The 26,014-nt window shown below is 36.2% G+C and overlaps 1 protein-coding gene across 7 annotated transcripts in view; it reads right to left on the reverse strand.

Annotated features, from left to right (window-relative positions):
• Positions 1 to 26,014, reverse strand: part of CNOT4 (CCR4-NOT transcription complex subunit 4) — a 137,605-nt gene that overhangs the window by 97,582 nt on the left and 14,009 nt on the right. The gene's annotated exons all lie outside the window — the stretch shown is intronic.

Raw genomic sequence — 26,014 nt, forward strand, 5'->3', positions numbered from 1 at the left:
AAGCATGGTGTGTCGGATGGCTCAGGTAGTTAGGCATCCGACTATGGATTTTGACTCAGGGTCAGACTCTTGATTTCACCTCAGGGTCATGATCTCTCAGTTGATGGGTCTGAATCCTGTGTTGGGCTCTGCGCTTGGCAGTACAGAGCCTGCTGAGATTCTCTCTCTCCTCCCTTGCTCTCTCTCTCTCTCAAAATAAATACACTTTATTTTAAAAATGGAAATGCAAAGAAACACAGAGAAGTGAGATAAAATAATTATTAGTCTAAGTTAAGTTTTAACAAGAAAGGAAAACAATCAAAAGTAAACTAGGGACTTTAGTATCACAAGGGAAACAGCTGGCTTTAATTAAAGAGAAAACAGTTTATATCAACAATGGTGGTGAGGGATGGAAGGAGAAAGGGGGAATAAGAGAGCAAATAACCAAAATAAAGCATTAAAATTAAGTCGCCACTTAGTTATCCAGTTATAATCCCCTCCCCACTGAGGGTAAGGGTTTTTTTGTAATATAGCTATAGTCTTATTATATGAAATATGCAACCTTTACCTTCCACTGCAGCTATTGTAAAGTTATAATGTATCTATTAATGGGAGGTAAGTTTAAGAATCAAACTGGTGATACTAACAAAATACATGCATAATAATATGCAGTAGAGGGGCGCCTGGGTGGCTCAGTCGGTTAAGCGTCTGACTTCGGCTCAGGTCATGATTTCACAATTCGTGGGTTCAAGCCCCGCGTCGGGCTCTGTGCTGACAGCTAGCTCAGAGCCTGGAGCCTGTTTCAGATTCTGTGTCTCCCTCTCTCTCTGAACCTCCCCTGCTCATGCTGTCTCTCTCTCTCTCAGGAATGAATAAATAAATAAATAAATAAATAAATAAATAAATATTAAAAAAGTATGCAGTAGATAACTGTAAACTATGTTACTTTACTTATAACATGTAATCATGTCTAATTTGGTAGTGGTTATAACTTCAACAACTACCATTTCACCAATTTTGGGGAGGCTAGGCAAATTATGGTAAATGGCTTTGTAATACCTGCCATGCTTCTAGAAGTTTTAATACACAAAAGTGAATTTTTTTAAATGAGATAATCCTGTGTTTTAAGCAATAGGCATGTATAAGACTACATTAACCAAACAGAAATCTACATCAAACAAAGAACCACAGAAGAACTAGCTTAATGTTTCTGAGTAACAATTCAGACTACAACCTATTAGATGAAAAGATTGGCTCAAATGGCAAAATTAGATTTTTAAGACTATGTCTCCCAAAGACTATTTAACAAATAATTTAGCCTTACAGTAAGGAACATAGATAACTAAAAAGTGCTTTGTACTCAGTATGTGTTTAATAACTATAGAGAAGAATGAGGGAGAAACATAGGGTGGCAAGGAGGGGAAAAACAGACAAACGGGAACTAGATCATAAACTTAATACTATAAAATATTGTAGAGAGAAATAAAAGAGATTAATGGAGATGCACTATATCTATGAATTGAAAAACTTGGTATTTTTAAGATAAATTGCCCTCAAATTAATTTATACATTCAATGGAATCCAAATCCAAAATCCAAATCCAATGCTATTTAACTAGACATAGGCAATATGATTCTAAAACTTATGCGGAAATGTAAAGGACTTAGAACACTCAAGCAATCTTGAAGAACAAAGCTGGAGAACTTACACAACCAAATTTCAAAGCTTACTATAAAACTATAGTAACTAAAACAGTGCTGGCATCTGTGGTACTTTATTTCTGGACAGACACCAACAAAATACAATGGAGAAAGACAAGTGAGGAAATGGAATATCTATCTCTACCCAATATACAGAATTAATTTCAGATCAATCACAGGGTTAAATGTGAGTGCCAGATTACATATTGCTGGAAAAAATAAAGGGACAAATAATTCAGCTGAAAGAACAAGTGGAAAAACATACACAAAGCCTACTAGAAGAATACTTAGAAGAATATCTTCATGACTTTGGGAGAGGGAAAAAAATTTTTAGCATAAAAACGAAGTATAAAATTATAAATTGTTAAAATGGACTTCATCAAAATAAAAGACTTCTATACCATCAAATGACACCATTAACGAAGGCAAGCTATATACTGTAAGAAAACATTCACAAAACATAGATCTGACCAAAAAAAAAAAAAAAAAGAAATCATATCCAAAGTACAAAAAGAACTCATACAAATCAATAATAAAAAAATACTACTTACACAAACAGCCAATAAACACTTAATGTGTTCATCAGGGAAAAAGCATATTAAAACTACAGAGAGGGGCACCTGGGTGGCTCAGCCAGTTAAGTGTTTGACTTCAGCTCAGGTCATGATCTCACAGTTCGGGGGTTCAGGCCCCGCGTCGGGATCTATGCTGACAGCTCAGAGCCTGGAGCCTGCTTTGGATTCTGTGTCTCCCTCTTTCTCAACCCCTTCCCTTCTCGTGCTCCGTCTCTCTCTCTCTCTCTCTCTCTCTCTCAAAAATGATAAACATTAAAAAAAAAACCTACAGAGAGACAGAATAACTACAATCAATAAACATAACAATTCCAAGTGTTAGTGAAAGCAGGAAGCAACTAGAACTGCCATATTTTGACTAGAGTGTAAAATGGGACAACTACTTTTGGAAACTAGCAGTTTATAATAAAGTTATTCACACACCTACCCTATAACCCAGAAATTCTTCTCCTAAATATATACCCAAGTTAAATGAGTGCATATGCCTAAGAAAAGATTTGTACCAAAAGGTGAATAGCAGCATTATTCATAACAGCCTCTTCCTTCTCCCCCCAGATTATTCAAATGCCCATCAACAGCAGAGTGGATAAACTGTGTTATAAACTACTGATACAAACAACTATCTTGATAAATCTCAAAACTGTTATTATGTTGGGAGGAAGGAGCCAAACACAAAAGAGTATATATGAGCACATTAGATAAGGTTTTAGAAGAAGCCAAACTAAGCAAGAGACCAGAGTGGTTTCCTCTAAGGGCAGGCTGTGGTACTAACTGGAAAGAGGCACAAGAAAACTACCTAAGTTATAAAAATGTTCCGTATCTTGATCTGGTTGTTGGAGACAAGTTATGTATAATATGTAAAGGGTCAGTACTTTACTTCACTTACCTACTGCGGAAAGTTTAAAAAAAAAAAAAAGGAAATGAAGGGAGATGAAGGGAAAAAGGGGAGGAAGAAATGATATAAACTTCCTGGTCTAAGTGAAAATTCATCTTTGAAAGTGACATCAACAAATGCTTTGTGGAGGAAATGTTCTCTGTGATACATGATACCTCAAATTGTAAAAAATTTACCTTAAAATTATATTATTTTCTTTGAACAGCCCAACGAAATGCCATTATTACATGCTCAGCCTACTGAATGTGTAAGGCTAATACATTAGAGGATTTTTAACACTTCTATTTATTTATTTATGTATTTATTTATTTATTACAAATAGTTTGTCAAATTAGTTTCCACATAACATCCAGTGCTCATCCCCACGAGTGCCCTCCTCCATGCCCATCCCCCCCCCCACATCCATCAGTCCTCAGTTTTTGTCAGCATTCAAGAGTCTCTCATGGTTTGCCTCGCTCCCTTTCTCCCACCATTTCCCCCCTTCTTCTCCCCCTTGTTCCTCAGTTAAGTTCCTCCTAATCCTCCTATACATGCAAATATATGGTAGCTGTCCTTCTCTGCCTGACTTATTTCGCTCAGCATAACACCCTCAAGGTCCATCCATGTTGCTACACATGGCCAGATTTCATTCTTTCTCATTGCCATGTAGTATTCCATGGTATAGATAAACCACATCTTCTTGATCCATTCGTCTGTTGATGGACACTTAGGCTCTTTCCATGTTTTAGCTATTGTGGAAAGTGCTGCTATGAACATTGGAGTACATGTGCTCCTATGCATCAGCATTTCTGTATCCCTTGGGTAAATTCCTAGCAGTTAACACTTCTATTTAATTTGGCCAGACTTCTATATTTCAAGAGTATCCATAACTTTTAATACTATTTTACTTATTAATGTATCACTTGTTCTTTTTGTGAAACTAGGTTCAAATTTAATTTTGCCATACCAAAAGGTCAATTATTTAATTTTACCATAAAATAATTAGCAATGACCAAAAAGCAAAAATTAGAAAAAAATATTAAAGTCACAAACAATCCCATAATCCAGTGTATAAAGTTTCTGCACCTCACAGACATCAATTACTTAACGTTTGTTTAAAACAAACGGATCATGCTGCACACTGTTCTGGAATCTGGCACCCTGCTTAATTCAATTCACAGCTTTCTTGTGCCTAAATCATGGGTGATGATTCTCAGTGAGTAATATTCTACTACACAGATGCCCTGTAATTTATTTAAAAAGTCCCCTTACTACTAACACATTTTTACATTTTCTTTCTATTGTAAACAATATTGTAACAAACATTCCATCATTCCATCTGTGTTTTCTTCATTCATATTACTTTTAAGAACTCTGATGGTCGGAAATGGGTCCCTGCGACCATTTAGAACCTTCAGCATTTGATCAGAAAAGGACAATTTTCTTCTACAAAGGCCAGATAGTAAATATTTTAGGCTTTCAGGGCCACATACTATCTTTGCTGCATATTCTTTGTTTTGTTTTCACAACCTTTACAAAATGTAAAAACCATTCTTATTCTTAGCTTACAAAAGCAGTCCATGGATTGGATCTGGTCTGCAGGCTACATATAATCTGCTGACCTCTGATTTAAATTATGTTCCACAAAGGCCCATGAAGACAGGAAGTTACCCTAGAACTCTGGATGGTGTGTGCCAGTCACCCTATTTTATTGGATGTCTAACGAAGTTAAGTGTGATTCTTACTTTAAAAAAATTTTTTTAATGTTTATTCATTTTTGAGAGACAGAGAGATAGAATGTGAGTAGTAGAGGGGCAGAGAGAGGGGGAGACACAGAATCCAAAGGAGGGTCCAGGCTCTGAGCGGTCAGCACAGAGCCCAATGCGGGGCTCGAACTCACTAACTTGAGTGATCACGACTTGAGATGAAGTCAGACACTTAACTAACTGAGCCACCCAGGCGCCCCTCTTAGTTTTAAGGAAGGAATTTATTTTCCTATGAACTTTTCTTTTAACTCCCATTAAGACTACTCAACCCCTATCATGCTAGATATAAAATTGTAATTTAAAATTTAAAATTATAAGGCTAGTATGTAAAAAAAGGATATGAACAATTTTAAGGTGTTTATCAGAGTAAGTAGTTTTACTAATGTTTGTAATTCTTCAACTACTTTTATCAAATATTCAGAAGGTATACTTTGAAAAGACACTGCCAACAGAGGTGCCTGGGTGGTTAGGTCGGTTAAGCATCCAAGTTTGGCTCAGGTCATAATCTCACCGCTCTGAGTTCTGAGTTGGAGTCCCGTGTCAAGACTGTGCTGACAGCATGGAGCCTCGAGCCTGTTTCAGATTCTGTGTTTCCCTCTCTCTGCCCCTTCCCCCATCGCACTCTGTCTCGCTCAAAAATTAATAAACATTAAAAGAAAAAGAAAGGAAGAAAGGCTACACACTTGCCAACAAACACAGCACTCCCAACTGTGGCTACATAATGATTTACAGCTACAGGACTAAATATCATCACCTAATTGTTCCCATCTTAGTCCACAGCCTGTCCTTGCTTTATCCAGAAAATCTTTGGAAATAACAGGCAGAAGAAATACAATAAAGATAACATTAAAAAGTAACTATGTCTTTTATCAATATGTGATTGATTTCAGTGAAATATTTTTGGCAGCTTCATTAAATCCTATGATTTGAACAATAAGGATAAGACCAGTGATGTTTCGAAGAATTTTTAAAAGAACATCTGCCTTCTTAGTATATTCATTTTTTATTTTTATATTTTATGTTCCTTTGTAAAAAAAAAAAAATACTAAGTAAACAATGCTTGAGGAAGGATAATGAAGTTAAAAAAATAGGAAAGACAGAAGACTTTGTAGGTGTAGGATGGAAAACTAACAAAGAGAATTCAATAACTTAAAAAAAGTTTTTTTTCAATGTTTTATTTATATCTAGGAGAGAGAGAGAGAGAGACAGCGTAAGCAGGGGAGGGTCAAAGAGAGAGGGAGTCACAGACTGAAACAGGCTCCAGGCTCCGAGCTGGCAGTCAGCACAGAGCCCGACACGGGGCTCGAACCCACGAACCGCAAGATCACGGCCTAAGTGAAAGTCGGACGCTTAACCGACTAAGCCACCCAGGCGCCCCAAGAATTCAATAACTTTATAATACTGCCAGGTATGGTGGAGCCTCAGATGTTTCTAAAAAATCTACTATTTTTGGTTCCTTTGGTTTCTAGTGGCTGGGACAGAACATGGAAACCAGCACAGAAAGTTACAAAAAATTATTAACCTACTCCAGTTGGACCCTAGGTCCTTAGATCCAATCTTCCTATTTTTGTCTAGTGTTATATGTCTACTTTACAGTCAGTCTTCCTATCTGCACTCAGAGAAAGGAGGAGGGCAAGAAGGCAAAAAATAAATAAATAAATAAATAAATAAATAAATAAATAAATAAATGAATAAATAAAAGATTAGTTAATTATCAACCACATGTCACTAGGACAAAGACTTAAGACTCTCTCACAAGAGGGGCACCTGGGTTGCTCAGTCGGTTAAGCCTTCGACTTTGGCTCCGGTCATGATCTCACAGTTCACAAGTTCAAGCCCTGCATTGGGCTCTGTGCTGACAGCTCAGAGCCTGGGGGCTTGCTTTGGATTCTGCATCTCCTTCTCTCTCAGCCCCTCTCTCACTAGTACTCTTTCTCTCTCAAAAATGAATAAAAACATTAAAAAAAAAAAAAAGACTCACTCTCAAAAGAAAACTTTTGTCCTTTTAGGTTCTGGAAGATTTCTTACTAATGGAGACCTTTAAACAGGCAAATATTGAGGGGACCTGGGTGGCTCAATTCGTTAAGCATCTGACTTTGGCGCAGGTCATGATCTTATGGTACAGTGGTTTGAGCCCTGCGTGGGGCTCTCTGTTGTCAGTGCAGAGCCTACTTTGGATCCTCTGCCCTCCTCTCTCTGTACCTTCCTTGCTTATGCGTGCACACTCTTTCTCTTTCTCTCTCAAAAATAAATTTTAAAAAGTGTTTTAAAAAAACATGCAAATATTGAACACATGCTCTATTTCAATTAGACTCAAAATTAGAAAAGGTCAGAAAATTAAGTATGCAGAGCAAGAGACCTAGGTTATCTGGGAGTCTAGTTCCAATTCTTATAATAACTAGTTTTTGAAAAGTTGATCAAGTTATTGACTTTCTATGGACCTGAGGCTTCTGTGTCTGTAAAATAAAGAGGCTGTATTAGACAAATATCTAAGGTCTCTCCTGGTTCTAAAGTTCTAAGGGCACCTGGGTGGCTCAGTTGGTTAAGCATCTGACTTTGGCAGCTCAGGTCATAATCTCGCAGTTTGTGAGTTCGAGTCCCAAGTCAGGCGCTGTGCTAATAGCTCAGAGCCCGGAACCTGCTTCGGACTGTGTGTTTTGCTCTCTCTCTGCTGTTCCCCTGCTCATGTTCACGCTCTCTCTCTCTCTCTCTCTGTCACACACACACAAACATTTTTTAAAATTTTTAAGTAAAATAAAATAACAAAATAAAACTCTAAAATGCAGGGCGCCTGGCTGGCTCAGTTGGTTGAGTTTCCAACTTCAGCTCAGGTCATCCGTGATCTTGCAGTTCGTGGGTTCAAGCCCCAGGTCAGGCTCTGTGCTCACAGCTCAGAATCCTGATTTGGATTCTCTGTCTTTCTCTGTCCCTCCTTCAAAATAAATAAATAAACCTTTAAAAATAAGTAAAATTCTAAAAACACAAAATGAAATGATTACATTAAGCTTCCTACAGTTAAACACAAAATATTTTAAAAGTATCAGACTGCAGGGGTGCCTGGCTGGCCCTGTCAGTGGAGTGTGTGACTCTTGACCTCAGGGTCATTAATTCAAGCCCCACATTTTATGTAGCAATTACTCAAAAATAAAATCTTAAAAAAAAAAAATCAAATAATATGATAACCAACAACAGGAATAAAATGTTATTTAGGAAACATTTAATCATAATCGACACTTTATGATTTTAAAATTTAAAACTGTCACCATTCTTAAGAAACTGTATTTAATAAAGTCTAACGTTTTGCTGTTTAATGTTAATAAATGGCTCTTAATCTTAGTGTTATAAAGTAATGGCTAGGAAAGTCTAAACAAAAGATAAAACATAAAAAAGGTTTTCCCAAGGCATAACAAACACAAACTGAAGCTTTACTAATTTGGATCAAAGAGTCTAAATTAATACAGTACTTCTTTGTATACATAGTGTATCTTTTTTTTTAATTTTTAATTTTTTTTTTTTTGAGAGAGAGAGAGAGAGGGAGTGTGTGAGCAGGATGGGGCAGAGAGAGAGAGGGAGACACAGAATCCAAAGCAGGCTCCAGGCTCTGAACTGTCAGCATAGAGCTTGATGCAGGGCTCAAATTCACTAACCGTGAGAACAGGACCTGAGCCGAAATTGGACACTCAACCAACTGAGCCATGTAGGCGCCCGTTTAATTTTTTTAATTTTTTTTTTTTTTTGAGAGACAGAGAGACAGAGAGACAGAACATGAGTGAGGAAGGGGCAGAAAGAGAGGGAGACACTGAATCTAAAGCAGCCTCCAGGCTCTAAGCTGTCAGAAAGAGCCTGATTGATGCAGGGCTCAAACTCACGAGCAGTGAGATGATGATGTGAGCCGAAGTTGGACACTTAACAGACTGAGCCACCCAGGCATATATACCATAGTGTATCTTATATACTAAATTACTACTGATGCACTAAATCACTGAAGATGGGGACACTTGGGTGGCTCAGTCATTCGGGCTTCGGACTGGCTCAGGTCATGATCTTGCAAGTTGTGGATTCAAGCCTGGTATCATCCTCTCTGCTGTTAGCATGGAGCCCACTTAGGATCAACTGTCCTCCCTTTCTCTTCCCTCCCCCAGTCATGTGCATTCTCTCTCTCAAAAAAAACCAAACATTAAAAAAGAAAAAGAAAAAATAAATCACTGAAGATGATCTGGAAGATAGCTTGACTATTAAAGCAGGTTTTTCAGGGGTGTCTGGGTGGCTCGGTAGGTTCAGTGTCCAACTCTAGCTCAGGTCATGATCTCGTGGTTCGTGGGTTCCAGCCCTGTGTTGGGCTCTATGCTGACAGCTCAGAGACTGGAGCCAGCTTCAGATTCTGTGTCTCCCTCTCTCTCAGCCTCTCTTCCGCTCACACACTGTCTCTCTCTCTCAAAAATTAATAAACATTAAAAACAAATTTTTTAACTACTAAAGTATACTAAAAAATAAGTCCTATTAATACTGTATTACCAAGAACACTGGGGCAGGTTAGGTCTCTGAAAAGAGAGAAATGACAAGAAATAACTGCAAATTTTTTTTAAAAGGACCTAATAATACTCTAGATATTCAGGTCAAACTCTTACTCGTCCCTTAAACATATTTCTTTATCTAGGGCTGGATTTAGTAATTTTTAGTAATGTTTATCTCTCACCATGAATTTTCCAGAGAACTAAAGTTCATCACCATTAAAACAGCAAATCCTGTTAGGTCCCTACTGTGTGTCAGACATCGTACTAGATAATGATGTTGGTGATGCTGCTTTTGTTTGGGGGAGAAAAATTAATGATTAAAAAATTTACTATAGGGGCGCCTGGGTGGCTTAGTTGGTTAAGCATCAGACTTTCGCTTAGGTCATGATCTCGCGGTTCGTGGGTTCGAGCCCCGCGTCGGGCCCTGTGCTGACTGCCAGCTCAGAGCCTGGAGCCTGTTTCAGTCTGTGACTCCCTCTCTCTCTGACCCTCCCCCGCTCACGCTGTCTCTCTCTCTCTCTCTCCTAGAAATAAATAAAACATTAAAAAATAAATAAATAAATAAAATAAATAAAATAAAAATAAAAAATTTACTATATACTCAATGACCTTTACTGTATTTATACAGGCACATTTCAGGTTCTTTCAGATTTAAAAATAAATAAGCTATGTTCTAAACATATAGTTGCAAATACTGTGCAACTGTGACTACTCCTCCATGCTGCCCCGACGTTCCTCCATCATCACTGTGAGTCAGCCATTTTTAGTCAACAGTCTGTGATGGAAAGATCTAAAATTTCCAGAAAATCTGAATGTCTGAGGAAAATACAGGGTGAAACGGTAAAGATAAAGTCAAAAATGGGAAGAAAATATAAATACTGGTGCTTCAACTCAATTACATATCATCCTTTCCTTCAAATTTTCCTTTACAGATTTTAAAGTCATTTGTTAGCTTAGAAAATAAAACTGTTACAGATTATTTGATGTGTACATTAAGATTTTGGATACTTAATTTGTAGACTCAGAAAGCAAAGAAATAACATATTTTCTCTATTTTCAAGCAAACCAGAAGGAATTTACTGGAAATTTTCCCTCAAATTTTATATATATTTATTTCTTCCCTAAACTTCATAGTACCATTGGTATATTCTCTACTTTCTCCTTATAGCACATAGTATGTATGTCAAAATCACATAATACTCCATGCCTTACTGTTATCACATCTTTGATCTTACATTTTTTAAAAAAAAAAAAATATCCCTTCGATCCAGAGAAAGGGCACAGAGAAAGAAAAAGACACAGGACCAAGGTCTGAATAATTCCAACTTGGAAAGACTGCAGTAGAGAAAAAGAATGCACATGAAGACCACAAAAGACCATTAAAGAGAAGTAGGGGGGAGAAAAAATCATAACGACAGTAGAGATAGAGAAAGGTGGTATAGTTTGAGAAACATTCTAACAGGGGATAGAATAGATGTCAGTGTAAGGAAAAGGAGGACTAACTCCCAGGGATGGCCAAGAACATTCATTCATTCATTAAAAGTCATGGAGTATTTGATATGTATAAGGTGTTTTTCTGGGCATGAGGATCACTTGAATAAACATACCTAGAGTTCAAACATGTAAGGGCTGATGAAATATAAATTTTTAACTCAGATATTTAATAAAGCTCTAACACTGAATGACACTGCCTGGACTTTCCGATATATGTGACCCAAAAAGTTCTCCCTTGGCTTACACCAGTTTGAGTCAAGTTTTAGGTCCTCTGAGACAAGACAGTCCTCTTCACTGGGTCTTCCTTCTTTAGTCTCCCCTTTCATCAACTCTTCAAGAAGCAGTCAGGGTAAAATTGTATATTTGATGGTGTTATTCTCTTATATTAAACCCTTCCATGGCTTTCTACTGTACTTGAGTAAGAGTACATGACCTATAAAGTCACTCAGGGTATATGGCCTTAGAGTCATCTCTCACTTCCATTCTCCTCTATCACTGGGCTCCAAACACTCACCCTGGGAAAACTGTGTTTTGTTTTTGTTTTTGATGCCCCACCTCCAACTCCCTTCTGCAAAAATAGTTTTGAAGTATATACTACCTAGGGCACCTGGGTGGCTCAGTCGGTTAAGCATCCGACTTCGGCTCAGGTCATGATCTCATGGTTTGTGGGTTCGCACCCCGCATTGGGCTCTGTGCGACAGCCAGCTAAGAACCTGGAGCCTGTCTTTGGATTCTGCGTCTCCCCCCTCTCTGACCCTCCCCTGCTCATGCTGTCTCTTTCTGACTCTAAAAAATAAATATAAAACATAAAAATTTATGAAGTATACACTACCATATAACCTAGCAATTCCCCTTCTAGATACTTACCCAAGAGAAATGAAAACATATGTCCACAAAAGGGCTTATAAATGAATGGTCATAAGCAGCTTTACTCATAAAAGCCAAAATGAAAACAAACCAAATGTCCACGGATAAGTGAATGGACAAACCGTGGTATCATCATACAACGGAACACTAAAATACTATTCACAATAAAACATAACTGATGTATATAACATAGACAAACCTCAGAAGCATTATGCTAAGTATGAAAAGCCAGTCAGAAAATTATCCTATTTGTATAAAATTCTAGTAAGAGCCAAAACTAAGCTCTGATAACAGAATCAGAACAAAGACTGACTGTAGGGAATAGGCACTGAGTAGAAAGGAGCATGAGGGAATTTTCTGGGGTGACTGGAATCTTATATATCTTAACAGAGGTGTGAGTTACACAGCTGCAAGCGTTTGTCAAAACTTAACTGAACACTCAATATATTTATTACTCACATATTTTATCGCTTACTATACATTCATTACTTATCACTTATTACTTACATATCACTCATATATTTCATTATGTATATATGATACTTCACATTGTTTAATTTAAAAAAAACAACCATAAAGTCTCTACTTATCCGCTCATTGGCTGAAGAATTCTTACAGTTAAACCTACTCTATAAGATTTTGGTTCCCCTATTTAGCTGGTGGAAAAGACTTGGAGGGAGGGAAACAAAGCACACAGCAGAGGGATAAGGAGAGGAAAAGAGAGGGGGGAAGTTTCAAAGTACATGTCCTAGAAGTATAAAATCTGAAATATTTAAGACAATTATCCTAAATTACCAAGTAAACCTTTAGGGAGTCAAGTAGGAATAGACAGAGGGGATTCTGGCTGATAAAAAGTCACTACGCAAAAGAAAAAAAAAAGTATGCATGCAAATTCAATCAGATAGCATTCAAACTACTGAAAAAACTTAATAGAAAACAAAAAATTCCTCAAAAAAACCCACAGCACCGTAAGTTAAACTATAGAACATTCTGTATTATTATCAGAATTGTGACACAAGGCTATAAGCAGTACCTTCCACCTGATACTAAAACTGTAAATAAAGTAAGTTAAGTGCCCTATGAAAGGACAAATTAAGGACTAATTTTAAAGGGATCTTATAAAATTGTTTTGGGAAACAAAGTCAAGAGATAAGAAAGTTAAAGGTAGAAAACAGCCTGTAAAGTAAATTATTTGGTTTTTTCCTTCTGTGAATTCCATTCACTTAGCTCCTGAGTACACAATAACTTGCCATTACTCATAACTGTCCGTTATATATGATAGTCTTGTACTCAGCCACCCTCTAAGCTGGCACCCTGAAGACAGTGTTCCTAACCCAGCAGAGTTTCAAAGCACACTTACTAGCCAAATGAAATACTGGTATATATTATAGTAAATGTTCCTCACTACAAGTAGGTCTTGGCAGAAAGCATCTCGCAGCACTTAAGCAACATTCTCAAACTAGCCCTTAAAGATAATGGCTGGCTTCAAAAGAAATTAAAAAAAAAAATTAAGTGAACACCTCACAAATTATAAAAAATTCTAAATAAAGTAAGAGTTAGAAATACATCTTTTAAAAGATGCAAATACAATTTCTTGTCTTATTGACATAAAAAAAAGAATGGCTTTAATAAAATTGTTAGCCTGGAGGTTTGGATAAGAGTTCTAAAAAGTGTTAGATAAGTAAATAAAAATATTCACTCAACGTCCTATTTAAGTGCTCCATTTTCTGACAAATGAACTGACATGCTTAATTTTAAAGATTACTTTATAAAAGATTATTTCTAAACTCTTAATTACATTATAGTTTAAAAACTAAGTTACTATATTAAAACACTAAGAAAAAGGTAGGGCTACACTAATATTTGTTGACTAAGTAAAAAAGAATAAACAAGAAAAACTATTAAAACATGACCAAAGTAGTTTATTCACATGCTTGAAATTATATTATGGCATTACTAACTTGGCCAAGATTAAAAAGTAAGTTTTTTAATGGACTGAACTAAGTAGACACATGGAGACAGATTAAGCACAGTATTAACTGTGAAACTGCAGGATAAAAGTAGCGTATTATTCTATTCAGAAACTAGAGGGACGTCAGACAAAAGAACTCCTCTGTTTCAAGAGTACAATAGTACTCTTTATGACTTTACTTCCAGGGACACTGTATTTCATTATGCTAATAACCAATCTTAATTTTTAAACCCATCTTGATTCGAAACATTAATGTAGCACATAGAAGGCTGCATAACCAAAAGCTCTGGTTAATACTACATGGCAATGAGAAAGAAGGGAATCTGGCCATGTGTAGCAACATGGATGGACCTTGAGGGTGTTATGTTGAGCGAAATAAGTCAGGCAGAGAAGGACAGCTACCATATGTTTGCACGTATAGGAGGATTAGGAGGAACTTAACAGAGGACCATGGGGGAGAAGAAGAGGGGAAATGGTGGGGGAAAGAGAGAGGCAAACCATGAGAGACTCTTGAATGCTGAGAACAAACTGAGGACTGACAGGTATGGGGGGGGGGGGGGGAGATGGGCATGGAGGAGGGCACTTGTGGGGATGAGCACTGGGTGTTATATGGAAACCAACTTGACAATAAACTATTTGTAAAAAAAAAAAAAAAGAAAGAAAGAAAGAAAACCTCAAAACTCCCCTCTACTCGTTAGATGGGATACTGCCCTATTCATGAATTACTTAATAAAGCCAATTAGATCTTCAAAAAAAAAAGAGTTAACATTTTTTTTCAACCTGCTTCTGATTTGTTGTTCCTATTAAATTTCTCCACACAGCAAATGAAAATGTAAATAAAGGCAACTCCACAAGACCATTATACTCCTAGTTTAGACCAAATCTTGAAGTCAATTTAAAGGAGTTGTGGTCTAGTTTAAGCCAGTATGAAGATCTTCATTCCCAGCACCCAAGTTGCCTTTGCTGCACTCCACCCGTGTCACCTATGTAACAGAACCACCAGTGGCAACTACACAAAAAAACTTTATCCAGGATACAGATAAGTCACATGAAAACCAAACTGTACATTTTAAAATCTCACCGCTGAAACAGGAAGCCTCCAAAAGAAGAGACCAACATCATGACTAGTACCAACATAATGACTAGTATTAGAGTGAAGAGCAAGTGAAATGCAAAAGAATTAAAAGAATTCTAAGACTCATCGTGTATGAAAATAGTTAGCACTCCTATAATATCAAAGAGAAATTGCTTACAATTTTCTCAAGGATTAGCTAAGAAATAAAACATCAGCCTTTTATCCAACTGGTAAAAAAGTATTAACGGTAGAATTAATCAGCAAAATTCAGCAGACCAGATTAAAACTGTACATATTAACAAATACGATGCTGTGTAAAACCTGATGAGTCAACTCTTGACAAAATTTCAGTGTACAATATGTAGGAAACTGAATTTGGTAGAAGCAAGATCAAATGGAAACTAGCAAATACCGACTATAATCTGCAAAATTATGTGAGGACAAAAATCTAACCAATAAATTAAATGTTTGTTGTAAGATGTAAAAGGAAAAGAATTGACCCCAGTAAAAATAATTTCAGTAAAAAAAAAAAAGTCTGAAAAGTACAATGTCACTATGTAGAAAACTGACCAATAAATTTAAATGATTCAATGCAATTTTCCACAGAAGACCATCTGATTAAAATTTATAGATATGCAGCCATGAGGAAGGAAGAGGCCATCTACCTAACCCACAAATTCAGCCATCAACCCAGGCAATCAATGGAGTAATATACACCTGCCACTTTTCCATCAGAAACATAACGCTATTTTAAGTGACTGCTAAAAATCATGATTGTAAGTTCATTTTATGTCCCATATTACTTGAGAAAGTACGGTAAGGAGTATGGTATGACAAAGAGAAAGCACTAATATTATAGTAAGTAAAATAAATGAACACAAAAAAGCAAAACATAAAATAAAGAAATTGAAAGGAAACACAGCAAAACAAACTTGCAAACAGTTCTGCTTTTCTTTCCATGCCGTTTTCAAGTGTTCTACAATGAATGTACACTACAATACACACGACAAATATTTAATTTTACTTTCACTATTTAGTAAAAATGATAAAAATCAAAATACAACAAACGTACCTATTAACTTTTGTTTCCATTTTTTAGAGTCCCGAGGACAACCACTGTACATGATTCTTGTGTATTTTTCCGGATATGTTCAATGTATACATAAGCATATACTTATGAATATTATCTTTTTAAATGAAAAATGAAAAAGTACACTCTTCTAAGCCTTTCCTTTATCATTTAACATACACTAAAATATTTCTATTTTAATACATACATCTTTCTCATGGCTACAACATATTCCATCATAGAAATGTACATGTAACTTAAACCCTACAGACACTAATGTCAATATTTCCAGTCTTTTGGTATTACAATAACGTGACACAGACCCTTAAACATATGTTCCTGTACATTAGTATATCAGAAACAAAACAGGTCTCCAAAATTTAGTATGCTGAACAATACACACTGAAATTGCCAAGTTTACAAATTCATCTCAAGGATCTGAACAAATCAGACATATGAACCTGATTATATTTTATACTCTTAAATATGTATTACACTGATGTGTTAACACATTAAATGCATTTATAATATAGTACGTATGAATATTTATATTCAATAATTTATTAGCATATACATATTGATGCTTACCTATATATTTACTAACATGGTAAAATGTGGCTACATTTATAAGTATTACTTATACAAATATTTTATATTAATATATTAATAGATTTGTTAATTTTGTTTCTAGTCATTAAAATTTTTAATTTGTCTTTTGTGATGAGACTTAGGCAACGTTTTTGTTAATTTGCTCACATTCTTGCTTGAATGAAATATTTCATTATTCCAGTCTTTAGTTAATTTTAATATTGCCAATGCCTAGATGAGGGTATCATTCTTAATTTCTATATCAATTAATAACCAAAATATTAGCATTTCTTACTGGTATGGTTGCTCTAGGTATTTTTCAGCACATATTTACAATAAATAAATGTTGGATATATAGTGAAATCATGATACTCATTGTGAAATATCTTTTGAAAAATTTTTATATTCATAAATATAAACCAAGCTATGACCCTTAGCTTACAAGCTAAGCATTCCTTAAAATAATGAGGATAGAAGGAAAACTGTCAACCAAATTTCATAAAAAATCTTCAAAAGCTATTTAAATCTTTCCATCCAATATAAACAGCTGTAAATTTTAGTCAAAAGCATAAAAAAGCAAGGCTGATATATGTACTTTGAAACTGACAAAAGGGGCACCTGGGTGGCTCAGTTGGTTAAGCGTCTGACTTCGACTCAGGTCATGATCTCACGGTTCGTGGGTTCGAGCCCCGCGTCAGGCTCTGTGCTGACAGCTAGCTCAGAGCCTGGAGCCTGTCTTTGGATTCTGTGTCTCCCTCTCTCTCTGACCCTCCCCTGCTCATGCTTTGTCTCTCTCTCTCTCTCTCAGAAATAAATAAAAACATTTAAAAAATTTTAAAAAAGAAACCCCAAAATACCAAAAGGTCAAAATAAATAACTTTAAAAAAAAACTCCATAGAAATCAGAAAATACTGAGGAAAAACAAAGTAATTTTTCAAAGGATTGGAAAGAAATCAGAGTAAACTGAAAGTTTTTCCCATGAAATAATCCAACTTTGTCCATATTCACTAGGAAACTTTCTTCCTGAAAACACTGATACAAAGAATTGGTAAATATGACAAACTGGCCTATAGATTAAGTGACCTGGAGCCAGTGTATCTGTAGAACAAATTCCTAGAAATGAAACTGCTGGATCAAGCAGGGTATGTGCAATTTTTAGCTTTTACAAATATTGCCAAATTGCCCTTTAAAAAGCTGCACCAATCTGCATTCTCACTAAAACCTCTTAGAACCAAACATTTTAATCCTTACCAATCTAAAATGTAAATACTGAAATCATTGTTTTTTTAGTTTGCAGAAAAATTTTGAGAGTGTACATATTTTATAATGGAAAAAAGTCCTTTCAAACTAATTAAATTATGAAAAAGCATGAAAAATATTTGCATAACAAATTTTTAAAGTACCCAAAATGGCTTTACACTAAACACAACAATGTAGAAACAAGTTCACATATTAATAAGAAATCTAGAGAACATTCCAAAAAATGAAAATGTAATTTATTTTGGAATCCTGGAATTATACGTTTTTTTCATTTCTTTTCCAAAATTTTCTCCAGTGTTATTATGATGCTGTTATTCTGTTAACAAAAAGTTCTAGTGGCTTCAAGTACAGAATAATCACAGCTTTTTAAGTCACTCAAGCTCTTTTATTTTCTGTCAATGGCCCACCCAGTTCTCAACTGCCCAGTGCCAAAACTGGATCATAATTTTCAATTTAGCACCTTCCTCCATTCTCTAAATCCTGGGCCTTAAATCCTGTTGACTGTACTCGTGCAACAGGTCTCTCTTTACATACCCTTTGGTCTCAGTTTCAACAGGATAACTAATAACAGGCTCTAAATGAAATCTCTCTCCTCCAGAATCCTATTTGTATCAGTTCTGTCTGATTAACTTCCCTTCAGACCGTTGCTAATCAAATTTGACAAGACATACAAACCAGTTGGGTATCTTGTTAAAAATGCAGATTCTGATTCTATAGGTCTCAGGTAGGGTATTAGATTTTCCATTTCTAACAAGTTCCCAGGTTATGCCAATGCATATACAGCATTCTTCAAGTCACTCCAGATTAATAACCTTTAATTTGGTTTACTGACTTCTGTTCAGATTTAAATTATTTCCTTGTGTTCAGGAACCCTCTCTACCCTCATACTACTGCATAACCCTACTGCCTCAGAGACTGTCTTCTTCGCTCTCCTTCCCACAGGCCATGCTCATTTGGGGTGAGCAGTCCTCTTAGATGGATAATGTTCCATTTCAACTTTTTCCTCACTCCACCTACCAGTCGCTCAAGTATTATCTTTTCACAAGAACACACAAATTAATCCTGTCCACATTCTTTAATCACTCCTTTTCTGAATTCCTATGGTATCTCTCCATTAAGTACCTTGTGTCTGATGTCTTAAACTATTATAGCCATTGCAGAGGCATTCATCTTGTGTCCCATGAAGTGTCACGAGGACACATTTTCCTCTCATTTAATGCCTAGCAATATGCTTAGTATATCATTCTTAATTCAGTCTAAATTTGTCCAAAGGATCTTACTTGGTGGGTGGCTTTTGAAAAGATACAAAAACAAAATGCAGTATTTCACCTTGGAGCAGTAACACTTTTTTTTTGGAGCAGTAATATTTTAAGGTCACCTTGCCACTAGTATAAATATAAAATATAGCACCAACATAAAAACTAGTGACAATTTAGAAAAAAAGAATATTCCAGAATATTCCATATTGTTTAAAACTACAGAAAATGTCAAATGAGACTTGGAACATGGAAATAAAGAATTTATGGGAAATGAAGAATTGAAGGGAAGGAAGAATAAAAAGAAAATAATGGTCAGTGATGTTATACAAACCAATAAATAAGGGACATGAACCAAGCAGAATGGATTAGGCAGAGTGAGAGATGCATAGGGAGAGGTAGGTTATAGCCTAGTAAAAGTGGGTAGAGTCAAAAACAGGTAGGAAAATATACATTCTTTTCACGTCCCCATGGAGTATTCATTCAGATAAACAATATCCTGGGCCATAAACATAACAAATTTTAAAGAATTGAAATCCTAGAATACGTTCTCTGACCAAAAGGAAATCCAACTAGAAACTAATAAATCTCTACACACTTGAAAGTATACCCACATACTGCTAAATAATCCAAGAACCAAAGAGGAAGTCTCAAAGGAAACAATAAAATAGATAGAGCTATTCTGTGCCAACACTACTTCAGTTAAATAAATAAGTAGATAGATAAATATTTTTACAGAAAAAATACAGAGCTAAGTAAAAATGAAAATACAGCATACAAAATTTGTAGAATGCAGCTAAAGCAGTACCCAGAGGAAAATTCATATAAATGCTTACACTAGAAAAACTAAAAGATCAAGTAAGGTCTTAAATCAATAATGCTAGCTCCTACCTCAAGAAACTACAAAATGACAAGGAAAGTAAACTCAAAGTAAACAGCAGAAAGGAAATAAGGGGAGAGATTTTTTAAAAATTGAAAACAAAAGCAAGAAAATTTAATGAACCCAATTGCTGGTTCTTGGGAGAGGGTGGGTGGTAAGGAAACTGAAAAAATCTCTAGCAAGATTGACAAATTTAAAAAAAGGAAAGACAAGAATCATAAATATCAGAATGAAATAGAGGATTATTATTACTAAGGTCCAACAGCCATAATAAGGTTAATACTAAGAACAACTTTATACTCATAAATTCAACAACTTGAAAAAAGTAAACCAATTCTTCAGAAACTACACATTATCAAAACTCAATCAAAATGAAACAGATAAACGGAATAATCTTCTAAATATTAAAGAAATTGAACTCATAGTTTAAAAGCTCAGGAAAAAGAAATATTCTGACCCAGATGGCTTCAGTAGAGAATTTTACCAAAAAATTTAAATAATTACTAAGTTTACCTATCTTTTTCGTTTAAAGAGAAAGGAATACTTTCCAAACCACATGCTGCTTCTCTAAGCTCAAGCATAAGGCAAGGATGGCTGCTCTCACCAATCTTACTCAACACAACTATGGAAGCTCTAACCAGCCAATAAGGTAAGAAAAAGAAATAAAGAACACACAGATTGAAACAAAGAAAAACAAACTCTGTTCCTGTTTGCAGATGACATGAAATTCTACCTAGAAAACCCCAAGGAATCTACAAAAAATCCTAGAACTAAGAAGTGAGTTCTGCAAGGTCACAGGATACAAAATTAACATACACAGATCACATTTCTGTACTCTAACAATAACTATGTGAAAACCTAAATGCCATTTATACTCATGACCCCTCCCAAACTGAAATACTTAGGAATAAATCTAACAAAACATGTAGGATGTGTATATTGAAAATTACAAAATACTGATGAGCAAAATAAAAGAAGAGCTAGACACTGGAGAGACTTATTACGGATTCAAAGACACAACATAGTAAAAATATCAACACTCCCTAAATTGATCTATAGATATGATACAAAACCCCAAAAAGATTTTGAAATACAGATAAGCTTATCCTAAAAGTTATATGGAAAGGGAAAGTCCTACAAGACCTAAAGCAATTTTGAATAAAGAGTCAAGTGGGAGGAATCACTCTTCCTGATGTTAAAGCTTACTATATAGTTGCAGTAATCAAAACAGTGTGGTACTCACAAAGACATACAGATGGATGGAAGAGAATAGAAAATCCAAAAATAGGTCCTCACAAATATGCCCAACCAATTTTTGACAAGTGTACAAGGAATTAACTGGAGGAAAGATAGCCTTTCCAACAGATGGTGCCGGATCAACTGTACTTAAAAGAAAAAGGAAAAAAGAACCTCAACCTAGACTTCATATGTTATACAAAAATTACTTCAAAATGCATCATACGCTTAAATGTAAAACGTAAAATTATTAAAACTTTTTAAAAGAACCTAGAGAAAGTCTTCAAGTCAAAACCTTAGGAATAGGTAAAGGGTTCTTAGACTTGACATAAAAAGCGTAACACATAAAGGAAAGAACTGAAATACTGGACCTCATCAAAATGAAAACCTTTTGCTCTGTGAAGTACCCTGTAAAGAGGATGAAACGACAAGCTAGAGAGTGGGAGAAAATATTTGCAACCACATATTGGACAAAGAATTTGTATCTAGAATATATAAAGAACCCTCAAAACTCAACAGGAAAAAAAAAATCCAACCAGAGAAATGGGCAAAAGACATAAAAAGACATTTCATTGAAGCGGATATATGAGTGGCCAATAAGCACATGAAAAGACATTCTACACCTTTAGTCACTAGGGAATGCAAATTAAAACTATGAGCTATCAGGTGCACCTGGGTGGCTCCACTGGTTAGGCATCCGACTTGCTCAGGTCATATCTTGCGGTTCAGGAGTTCAAGCCCCACATTGGGCTCTGGTGCTGACAGCTCAGACCCTGGAGTCTGCTTCAGATTCTGTGTGTGTGTCTCTCTCTCTGCCCCTCTCCTGCTCTCTTCTCACTCTCTTTCTCAAAATTAAAAATAAACATTAAAAAGAATTTTTTTTAATCTATGAGCGATCAACTACATACCTATCAGAATGATAGGGTATGGCAAAAGTCAAATACTTAAAAGAAAATTCAGGACTTGAGAAAGTTAATACTAAGAATATAGGCAATTGCCACCTATGGGCCTGCTCTCTTCCACCCTGAGAGTATACTTTCACTTTGACCACTATTATTAAATCCTTGTTTTAAACAAAAAACAAGCAAACAAACAAAAACCAATAATATAAAAAGCATTCAACTTCAGAAATTTTTAAAAGCATTTTTGCTTTTACCGTATGTAACACCAAATTCATTTTTAGCAAATATATAACAAACAGATCATTAACTGAGTTAAAAATAACTCAAAGTATTAAGGCAAAGAAAAGGGTAAGTTTAAGACAGCAATGCCCAAAAGAAATATAATACAAACCACTATTATAAATTTATTTTTAAATTTAATTTAATGTATTTTTTTAAAGGGAGTTTCTTTTTTAATTTTTTAAAATGTTTTCTTTATTTCTGAGAGAGACAGCGTGAGCAGGGGAGGGTCAGAGAGAGAGGGAGACACAGAATCTGAAACAGGCTCCAGGCTCTGAGCTAGCTGTCAGCACAGAGCCCGACGCAGGGCTCGAACCCACAAACCGCGAGATCATGACCTGAGGGGAAGTCAGACGCTTAACCAACTGAGCCACCCAGGCTCCCCTTTAATATTTTTTTTGAGAGAGAGGGGTGGGGTGGAGGGCCATGAGTAGTAGAAGGAGAAAGAGAGAGAGAAGCCTAATGCAAGGCTCAATCTCACAACCCTGAGATTGTGACCTGAGCTGAAATCACAAGAGTCAGACACTGAACCAACTGAGCCACCTAGGTGCTCCAACACCATTATAATTTTAAATTTTCTGCTAATCACATTAAGTAAAAGTAACAAAAGCTCATCATTTTATTTAACTCAATATGTTCAAAATATTATCAACTCAACATATAATTATTTTTTTAAATTACTAATGAGGTATTTTACAATCTTTTTGTACTAAGCATTCAAACTCCAGTGAGTATTTTACACTTAGCACACATCTCAATTCAGACTAGCCACATTTCAAGGGCTCAATACCTACCTGTAACTCATGGATAACATACTGGACAGCACAGGTCTAAGAAATGGCTTAAGAAAACAGATAAATATCTATCTTCAGACCAAGAGATTATTAAGTCTGATAGTCTGAAAGGCTATGAAATCAACAGCAATATGTACACAATCTCGTAATTCTGATATGATTGTTGATCCCGGTAAGAGAGAACTTTCTGAATGGGAATCAAAAGAAATCCAATTAGAGGGGCCTCTGGATGGCTCAGTCGGTTAGGTGGCCAACTCCTGATACTGGCTTAGGTCAAGATCTCACAAATTGTGGGATCGAGCCCAGTGTGAGCCAGTTAGGGATTCTCTCTCTCCCTCTCTCTCTGCCCCTCCCTGACTTGCCTGCACGCTCTCTCTCAAAATAATAAATATTTTTTTTTAATTTTAAAAAGGGGCACATGGGTGGCTCAGTTGGTTAAGCATCCAACTCTTAGTTTCAGATCAGGTCATGATCTCGCGGTTTCATGGGTTGTAGCCCGGCGTCTGGCTCCTCCATGCTGAGGGTGCGGAAGCTGCTTGGGACTCTCTGTCTCTCTCTCTCTGCCCCACCCCCACTCACAGTGCCTCTGTCTCCTTCAAAATAAATAACCATAAAAAAATGGTTAATTAAAAAAAATACAGATTAGAGAATATTTACCTCCAGAGAAAAGAATGCAAAGAAATAAATGAATTGTTAAGTTCTTTTTTGCCAATCTCCAATTTTTTATATGCAGTACAGTATAACTCCTCCAGAAATTATTAGCAATATGACAAGTACATCCATTCATTTCCCCATAATTTTACACATCATTTCTTCCTCACTTATCTGTATCAATTCCTCTTTTACTATCATGTTCATTATCATTCTATTGGAAACTCTATTAACAAAGGTAAAACCAATTCACATCCCAGCCTTAATGGGTTTCAGGATATGTGAAAAGAGACTTTAGAGTATAAAATACTAATTCAAATAGAGTGAAGTCAAGAAATACAGCACTTCTGGGGTGCCTGGGTGGCTCCGTCGGTTAAGTGTCCATCTTCAGCTCAGATCATCATCTCGCGGTTCATGAGTTTGAGCCCTGCGCCAGGCTCTGTGCTGACAGAATCCAAAGCATTCTGTTTCTCCCCCTCTCTCTGCCCTTCCCCTGCTCACGTTCTGTGCCTCTCTCTCTCTCTCTCAAAAATAAATATTTAAAAAATCTTTAAAAATAAACACTAAAAAAAAGTTAAGGAAGAAAAAGAAACACAGCACTTCCACCTGGGAGTAGGAAAACACAAAACGGGCGGGGGTAGAGAGAGGATACTATATCTGGCAGGGGATGAGGGAAAGCAAATGCTGCTAAAGGAGGTTAGAGGTAGTAATGAAACAGCAACAAACCTCTACTAAGAAAGGGTGGTCTACTCTCACATTCAAAGCAAATTCCTGAAATAGTAACCAACTCAGACCTTCTCTTTCCAATTTCCTCAGCGATATAGGTGTCAAGCCTTTCTGCATGTAGGGTTGAAAAGAGGATGGTTAGTGAGGAGAAAACAGGAAGACCATGAATCATTCCTGACAACTTTGTCCACCCATAAAAACTGGTATAATCAAACCCTACATTAAATATACCTTCTGAACCAATGAGATTTAGTAAAGTAAAACAGACTAGAACAATCTCTAATCTTATCAACTCACGAAATTTCTCTGATGTGGTGCAAGATCTACTGCCATCTAACTTATGCTTTCAAAGGATCATTCTGACAGCTATATATTAAAAAACTATAAAGAAAAGGGTACAAGTAGAGAAATCCCTTAGAAAGCTGCTGCAATTACTCAGCAAGAGATGATGGTGGCTGTGGAGATGATGAAAACTGGTTGAATTCTATACACGTTTGAAAGGTAGAGCCAAGAATTTCCTGATGGAATAAACGTTTAAGAACAATGGAGTCAAGAATGTTGCCAAGGTTTCTGGCCCGAGGAGCTGAAAGCTGCCAACATCTGAGATGAGTAAGGGTATATGGGTGAAGCAGGTATGGGAGGGCAGATCTGGGAGGGAAGAGCATGAATTCTATTTTGGACACGTTGAATTTGGGATATTTAACAGCCATGCCAGTGGAGATATTAAGGAGGCAACTTAGCTATACAAATCTGGAGTTGAGCAAAGTAGTCTGGACTGGAGAAATACATTTGAGATTCATTAACATTTAGAAGGTATTCAAACCCATGAAACTAGCCGAGATCACCAAGGGAGTGAAGGTCAACAGACAAGATAATCAATGCACTGAGTCCTGGGATATTTCAATGTTTAGAGGTAGGCAAAGAGAAGAATCTATCAGGAAAGACTAAGAAGGAACAGCCAATAAGCTTTAACGAAAACCAAGGGTATGTTGTATCCTAAAAGGCAAGTGAAACAAATATATCAAAGAAAAAAGAGCAAATAACTTTGTCAAATGTAGACTGGTCACATAAGACAAAGAAATGACTGCTAGATTTACCACTGACATTATTAGGAGACCTGAACAAAAACAATCAGTACAGTGAGTGACAGGGGCCAAAGCCTGACTGAAACGAGCTTTAGAGAGAACATGAGAAAATAACTAGAGGGGCGCCTGGGTGGCTCAGTAGTTTAAGTGTCTGACTTCAGCTCAGGTAATGATCTCACGGTTCATGGGTTCGAACCCCGCATCGGGCTCTGTGCTGACAGCTAGCTCAGAGTCTGGAGCCTCTTTCAGATTCTGTCTCCCTCTCTCTCTGACCCTCCCCTGCTCACGCTGTGTCTCTCTCTCTCTCAGAAATAAAAATTCTTAAAAAAAAGCTTGTCATCTACACGTTATTTAAAAAAAAAAAAGAAAATAACTAGAACAAGTATGTTTAGACAATGCTTTAAGGGGTTCTGCAGCAATAGAAATAGAGAGGAGCAATAGAAGATATTTTTATGAGGATAAAAATTATAGCATA

This window comes from Hyaena hyaena, unplaced genomic scaffold (assembly GCF_003009895.1).
Source record: "Hyaena hyaena isolate Hyena2069 unplaced genomic scaffold, ASM300989v1 scaffold_8, whole genome shotgun sequence".
In the NCBI taxonomy this organism is placed as follows: domain Eukaryota; kingdom Metazoa; phylum Chordata; class Mammalia; order Carnivora; family Hyaenidae; genus Hyaena; species Hyaena hyaena.